Source organism: Perna viridis, chromosome 9 (genome assembly GCF_037379345.1).
Source record: "Perna viridis isolate PV_CMFRI_1.1 ecotype Kerala chromosome 9, ASM3737934v1, whole genome shotgun sequence".
NCBI classification, from domain to species: Eukaryota; Metazoa; Mollusca; class Bivalvia; order Mytilida; family Mytilidae; genus Perna; species Perna viridis.
Genome location: NC_142453.1, coordinates 16,416,931 through 16,424,711, shown reverse-complemented (window position 1 = coordinate 16,424,711; position 7,781 = coordinate 16,416,931). Strand labels below are relative to the sequence as shown.

Genomic DNA, 7,781 nt, shown 5'->3' with positions numbered 1-7,781 from the left:
CTTTAACAGTTTCCCCCTTATTCCATTTCTATTCTTGGCATTAAATGATAATTCTATTCATGACTATTCAATTGCAGGCATAATTTCCTAATGGCCCTGATGGTACTGAGTCTTAATTTCGTACTACCATACTATACTGTATTTTGACTTAACATTATTTTGTAAGTTTATATATTTGTTTTGTAGTTTCCGTTCTAAAAAATTGCAATCATAGTACGACAAAAAGGACGGAAAGTGTATGATGTACGTTGTGTTTCTTCATTTGTTCTCTTTTTGCGATGTCTTTTTTTAAATGAATTAACAACTTTATTTTTATTCAAAACAATCTCTCTAACCAAACAGGAAAACAGTTCTCTAGTTTTTTAAATGGTTTTCTTCCTTAAAGATTTATCTAAGGTACAAGTATTTATTTGTTTACATCAATGTCATCTTAAATATGTTTTATCTGCAGTTCAAAAATGAACCACAAGAAAGATACTATATCAAACAGTACGATTAGTCCGATTACTAGGTAGATGAAAGCAATTTCGAAATAACCAACTGTTTTTGATGACTTCCGGCTATCTGGAGCTGATGTCCTTCTCCTGATCTGCGAGGATAATTGTGTTTTTGTTACATTAGGTTCGTCCTTTAACTTGAGCAGTATATGTTGTAATTCTTTAACTAACTCCCTGTACGTTAGGTTTTCGTACTTCAATTGAATTGTTGTTTTTTGTTTTTTTGTTCTTTCTCGCACCTGCTTGCACAGTTACTACGAGTCGAATTAAAGGCAAAAAGAAAATAGAATATAACAATAAAAAAAAGTTGATCAAATGATCTACATAATAACATAAAATCAATAAATCTCTTCGGTGGCTAATATAACCAACAGCTTTACTTAACGGATAGCCGATTTCGTTTCATTTCTATGAACCATATCATTTGCATGAACGGAAAATATTAGAAAAATCCCTGATAATCGAACATAAAACTCTCACTGGTTAGTTACAAAATAATTGACTTATACATATATTGGATTACATAATTATATAATGCTGTCTTTTCTCTTCATAATAACACGTAATGACTACATGACTCTCAATTAATATATATTATTTAGACATGAAAATAGTTTGCTAAAAAGGGTCAATGGCACCAACAAAAGAACAGAAACCAAAATATTTTAACCAAAGGATAAAACTTAAACAGGAAAAGGTTAGTTTAGACAGGAGTTGTCACTGCATTTCTCTCAACGAGATAGTATCGATAACTTTAAAAATCGGAAACCGTTAAAAAGGATGACACAGGACCCAAGGGATCGTAAATATTTTTGATACTGACCAAAATTAAAAGCAATGTTAAAATGCGCATTAAACGCCTGAAAGCTGATTTTGTAATCGTAAATGATGTAAATACAGTATCTCAATTTTCTTTTAAAGGGATAGACCTAGGGAAAGGGGAATAACTCTTAAAATAAGGGATACGTTTGTATCAGAAGCCTATCAAGTTACTTTGATGCTAAGCTTTACATAAGATTGATGTAAAATGCTGAATACAAATATTCGAATGATTTGTAAGAGTTATGTCTCTTACCCTAATTATTTCTCCTTAAATAGCATTATCGTAGTTCAAACGATATTAAGAATATAACATTTTACCTTCAGTGACATAGACGTTATCTTTGTACATTCGTAGACCTGTGGTGGCATTTGAGTTGCAAACGTAAGTACCAGCATTCTTTGTCCATATAGAACTGATTTCCAGACTTGGGTGAATTTAATTGCCTGCCGTGATATGACCCATATTTTGGTGCCCGGTGTGATTATGTGATGGGTACTCCCAAGCACTTTCAGTAACATCAACCCGCAAGGTGTTCATGGGACATAGAAGTGTAAAATTATCTCCTCTTTCAACATGTACCTTATAAATCGTCGTTTGATCTGGAAGAGGAATACAAATTGGAAATAAGATTTAGTTGATTAGCAGAATGTATTCTCGATTTTGTTAAAGATCCGCTATATAGGCATACTTCAAGTGTAAACCTCACCTTAAACCCTTGAAACTTTGTTTCTATATAAATAAGCTAGGTTTGTCTTGACATTTACTTAATCTATAACACCACAAAAAATACATTGCTTACAATAACAATAAAACTGTCTTTGTGACTTAAGAAATAAACCAGTTGTGTTCCTTGCAAATTAAAAAGACCCGGGAAAGTTATAAAACTTATATAAAACCATTACGTAGAAATAGAAAGTGCATTGATGACTATGTTTCAATTTGCAATATAGTTACTGTTCTCCATGTTAGAATTAAAACTAAATATGCTTTCTCTCATTTACGGTCAAATACTTTCTTTGCTTGTCTTATTTCCACTGATTGAAATTTCCAGCTGTTATTTTCGAGGGCGACCTTATTCTGGGTGTTTGTCTAATTGTCGACTGTTCTTGTATATTTATATCTAAGGTCTTTTAGGATAAAGAAAGGTAGGTTATATCATAATTTAGGTTCCGATGTAATAGTTTCATTGGATTTAAATTATATACAGGTATTCTTACTACATGAATGGACATGTCATTCTTTCACTGAGCAATCCGTGTTTTCAGATAATAATCATGTCATGTCACATGAAGGGACAATTGTAATGTTTTTTTTTTGTATATTCTTTACTATCATTCTAAGAAAAGTGAACAAACCATGTATTTTGGCAAGGTAAAATATCATTCTTATTTTACGCTCAGAAATTTTGCCACTCTTTGAACAATTCATTCAATACTAGAAAAAAGGGAACATGCATCTTTGCAAAACACTATTCATCTGAAACCATCATAATATTAGGATATTAGGACAATACAAAGTAACAGGTGCGCTGACTTGACAAAAAAGTGAATGAAAATCACAGAAAATGCAATGGTCTGTTATTGTTTTTGTCAAGTCAGTGCACTTACATTGTCTATAAACTGCAACAATATTTTAAAAGAAAAATGACATTTTAAACTTCACAACAATGTAACTTTTCGGACGCCCTAACAAAAAATTATATCAAACCGTTGACTTGCCATATTTATTGTAAATATACGGTTTTTCAATTTGACTGTTCAAATATAAACGTTTTAATTTAAAACATATTTAACTTACGTGCTTGTTTTTCACACACAAAATTCATATAGTCTTTTCACATTTACCATCGTTCCATTTAGCATCGCGTTTCCAGATTTGAATACAGTCTTCATTGTATGAATTATCGGGTTGATAGCTACACCAATCAGAAAACAACACATTTTTATTCACGGATGACCACATAAACACACCTTCTTTATTTAGATCCGTTCCTCCAAGCCACAGGTCTAAACAAAATTATTAAGTTAATTTTTTGCAAACATTAAATGTGTAATACCTTGCATATGGAGCACACTTCAGCAATTTACATGTATATAGGCCATGGTAACAATATTCGATCTACTTTCATTGCATATTTGCCGAGTATTTCTAAAAATAAAATTAAAGTAAAATGTGAGGAACATATCAAATGTAATTACAAGTATAACTTTTTTCTTTCATTATTTTTATGTTTCATTGGCGTGTTAAAGTGTTGACCGGTCGCACATTTTTGCATGAAACGAAAGTGCATTTCATTGAGATATGTGCTTGAAACTTTAAAAAAGGAACATTCAATTCTCAGTCAGTTCTTTTCAAGATTGACCTGCATAGCCCTAGTATTTATCTATCATTCCAAATGATTTTGCTTACACACCTCAATTAAAAAGACATTACAGCAAAAATCTTCTTTCACTTGTGTTTAACCATTACTGGAATGTATAAAGATAAAATAGAAAATTGACATAACTAAAAAAAGAATATGTATGGTGAAAAGTCATAGAGACAACAACCCCACCTGGATAAAAAGTCAGCCCAAGTCTGCAGGTGCCCCCAAAATATCATTATGCACAGATAGTGCGAAACAGTTGTCCCTATATACTCAAGTTACACAAAAATAAAGCAAAGATGAAAACGAAACAAGACATACAGAGGCCAGAAGTTTTGGACAGGCTAAAAAAAACTATATTTTCATCAAAATTGTCATCAACACAATATTATCAGTAATAAGTATTTGATAAGTAAAATTTCTTCAGTTCATAGTTGATGAGATATTTTTGTATGATAACCAGCTCTCAAATGTAAACAGTCTGATAAAATGGTTCTATAAATTCAGAAATATTAAATTGCATCATTATTGAAAGTCATGGTGCAGTTAAGGATCTTACCTGTGGTCTCATTCCGTACAGGTGTTTTCATGAACTCAATAGCGTCTCTCGTGTTAGGTTCAGCCAGTTTTGCTTTTAAAGTACCACACAAAGTCTGAAATGATATACATGAATGGATTGACAGTAAATGATGGATCGACAGTAAATGGATAAGACAAGACAACCATCGGATAGCAATGTACAAGAAAAAACAACAAATATTCAATGTTTTAAACTGTGTTTCGTATGGAAATGAAATGTGAAAACCATGAAGGTAACAACTACAGTTGAAAAACAGGTGAATAAAATAAACTTCACTGAAACATCGCATGGGATGTTGGTAATTAATGTGGTTTTGTGTCATTATACTCTCCATACTCTTCAGTTTGATTTCGAAAACATGGTATCCTTCATGTTGCCGGGAATGTTTTTAATTAGTTATCCAGAGCTTACTTTAGTGAGTACATTGTAAGTAACACTGAATACATGTAACTATGAAATAACATTTTAGCTTTTTAAAAAAGAACATAACAAATAAAATTTTCTCTAAATGCAAAAATACTAGAACACACTATTTGAATGATGTTTAAAATGTATTACTAATACAATATCTATCCACAAATACTAAGTAATACCTTGAATTAGTATGGACAATATTTGAAATATTATATTTGTAACTGACTTCGTATCATTTTTCAGTTTTCATGGTGTGCAAATGTAGGTAGTAATGGTAGTGTTTTATTCATTAATGTACGTAAAAGCCAAGAAAGCTTTAGTTATCATCTTAGAGCTACATAGATTAGTTCAGTTAACTTATTTGTAAAAGCAAACAAATGCTATCTAAAACTTTCTTTAAAAAGCAGTTGATCAAAAAAGGCTATAGAACATGTAAATCAAAATATTTTAGGCACAGTTATAGAGATATAGATCATATTAAGTTATAGTTATAGATCATATTAAGTTATAGAATTAAATCAAATGTAATCGAATATAACCAAATTATTTTTGAAAAACTCTTAGCACAAAGAAAAAATAAAAAAAAAACATTACAAAGATGAGTAAAATGTTTCCGTATTTGTAAAACATCAAAGGCAATATCAAAGACAGTTTAACGACATAACATTTGTACCGTGAGCTTTATTGACAAATATCCCGTAGATCAGAAATACGAGTTTTTACCATATTGGTGAGACGAACTAAATACACCAGCAAGTATAGAAACAACAAAGTCTCTACGAAGTCTCTACAACGTAAATAAGCAATGGCTCAGTTAATGAAAAAAAACGTAAAATACTTTTTTATGACATTTGTATTTTCGTTTTTGGTCGTAGTTAGACATTTACGCATTTATTGTTTCACAAGCACGGATAGATAATTGCATATTTACATTCTATAAGTTCTGTCAAATATTGAATGAAGATGGGTCCGTCTATTAATTCGTTAGCTGATTACTTGCTATCTACAAAAACCAATCGCGTCAGTTGTTGACGACCTGTAAAAACCGTTCAAAGCAGTTATGTATGTGTAGTGTCAAGTTTTGAGCGAAAGCAAGTGTCCTTAACAGATCAAACATGACCAGAAACACAACAATAAAAAAAACAAAAACAAACAAATATAAAGCAAATAAACAAACAAACACATAAAAAAACAATCAAACACATAAAAAACCAACAAACATAAAAAAATAACACGTTTTGGTTTTAAGAATTGAGGATTACTGTGAAGAATAAAAAAAAACTAAACAAAAAACTAAACAAAAAAAAAAAAAAAAAACGAAACAAAACAAAACAAAAACAAAGAGAGAAACTTATATACTTAACCTATATTTCTTTTCTTTAATTAAAAAAACGATCAACACCTCAAGTTCAGATACATTCTTTTCTAATCATAGAAAACTACAATGGCAAAAGCAGTTATATTTTTTCTGAGTTTAAAAAAATGTTAGCGTATGTTTCCTTCTTCGTATTATTGCATTTGTTGCGTTTCACTATTTCTTTTTCTTTTATCATTCTTTGAATCTAAATATACATATTTCATATATTATTAAGAAAATGCCAACTATATATTTATCAAGAAAATGCCAACTAAAAGATAGATGCACGGTTAATTAAATTTTGACGTTTTCAATAGTTATAGGTACAAATCATTTGTCAGATATCAAAATAAACGCATTATATCAAAAGACCCCCTGCTTTTTGTAGAATTAAGCAGTAAACAAGTAAAGGATGAACATAATTAGATTCAAAATGAATTTGCCACCACAAACTCAGTAAATACAAGTTATATCTGTTATGACAATGTCATTGCATCAGAAATAAAAACGTCAAAGTCGATTTTTTAAAATCATTTTTTTACCTTTATTTTAATCAAGTTAGTTATGCATTACATTAGGACTAATTTAGACCAATGAAATTATTCAATGGCACTTTAAATATTGTTTATTTGTTATGTCGTACTTGCTTTTTAATTTTTTCACATCTAAGATAAGAGTAATATCGATAACCAGAAATATAAGAGGCTTACAAAATACAGATTATCCAACCGATCTCCAAGTGTCTTACCGAGATGTCTCAGACGTAATTTCAAGCAAAGCACTGAGGTTGAGGTTGCATACCATATTTGACATCTTTCAAAATAACGCTTTTGAAGTCTTACCTTACGATATTGTATAAGACAGACGTAATTACAGACTATTGTTTGATGTCTGAAAAGTAGTTATTTTATTTTAATAAATAATCAAGATTTACATCATACTAAATTGAAAGTATTGTTTAGTTAGGTAGTAAACAATTTTCTATTTTCTAGAAATAATCGTTTCAGGGTCGAAATTCATTTTTTTTCTCAGGATCACATGGTAATACAATTTGATGTCGTAATATAATCATTTCATACCAATAATTTGGTGAATTATACAGCATTTACTAATTGTGACGATCACTGATGGTAACTAAAAAAATCTAAAACATTTAGAAAGTTGTAGAGAAAAGGCCTACAAGTAGTTGGTGATGCTGTACCATAAATACTTAGATAAAATAAAAATGTGATATTTACATAGGTTTAACAAATATTTGATATTTGACATCGAGAAACCGTTGCCTCATTTTGATGAACAAGAGAAAGTTTGAAGAGTGCAAAAGGTATAGCTTTCAAGCATTGTTTTATGACTCAATTTTATCTTTCAAACGTACATATATTAATAGTGTTTAGTTGATCACATTTCAGGTAAAAATATCATTTTATATTTAAGTGCCTGGTTTGCTTACTGGCAGGTAACAAAAGATACATGTAAGTAACTATTATAATGGGTATATTTAAAGTCTGCAATATGAATACTTCGTAAAAACAAATCATTATGTACGCCATTGCAGATATAATAACAATTCAAATCATAGAGGACTTACAATATAGATATTATATAGCTTGAAAAATGTATTGCCAAATGTTTTCATACATGCTTAAAATGTTTGGTCCTTCGCAGCATCCCTCACTGGAGCCGCCAATAAGAAAAGTATCATGTATCATAATTTCCGTTATTTCAAATCTAGAAAATAGTCACCA

At 30.2% G+C, this 7,781-nt stretch overlaps 1 long non-coding RNA gene across 2 annotated transcripts; it reads right to left on the bottom strand.

The window, feature by feature from the left end:
• Nucleotides 1-334: 334 nt before the first annotated feature.
• On the bottom strand, nucleotides 335-5,889 carry LOC148606971 (uncharacterized). Of its 2 annotated transcripts, XR_015915459.1 has the most exons (6): nucleotides 5,611-5,889; nucleotides 4,245-4,338; nucleotides 3,734-3,788; nucleotides 3,118-3,326; nucleotides 1,638-1,919; nucleotides 335-751 (listed from the first exon to the last, which is right to left on the bottom strand). It is a non-coding gene; the product is annotated as an uncharacterized LOC148606971 (long non-coding RNA). The 2 variants fall into 2 exon arrangements; XR_015915460.1 differs by lacking the exon at nucleotides 3,734-3,788.
• Nucleotides 5,890-7,781: the final 1,892 nt, after the last annotated feature.